We start from the raw sequence: 356 nt of genomic DNA, 5'->3' as shown, positions 1-356 counted from the left end.
CCCATAAAACACTCTGAACAACCAGGGCAGAGAAACCAATGACTAGCAGGTGATAGTGTCCAGAAAGACCCCAAATTTGGAGAACATGATGGCAAATCTCCAGTAGCAAGAGATCAGCAGGTCAGCATATGTTCAGAGGATGCCAAGCAATCGTGATGTCTGGTCAATCTGACTTTAAAACAGCAAGCATTGGGCCAGCTAAGGGGCAGAAGCTCCCTTTTTAGCAGAGGTGAGTCTCTGGGCTCTGTACTAGCTGAAAACAGAAAAGAAAAGAAAAGAAAAGAAAAGAAAAGAAAAGAAAAGAAAAGAAAAGAAAAGAAAAGAAAAGAAAAGAAAAGAGAAAAGAAAAGAAAAGA

This window comes from Mus pahari, chromosome 5, assembly GCF_900095145.1.
Source record: "Mus pahari chromosome 5, PAHARI_EIJ_v1.1, whole genome shotgun sequence".
NCBI lineage: Eukaryota > Metazoa > Chordata > Mammalia > Rodentia > Muridae > Mus > Mus pahari.
The sequence above is the reverse complement of the archived record's forward strand: the minus strand, read 5'-3'. Positions refer to the sequence as shown.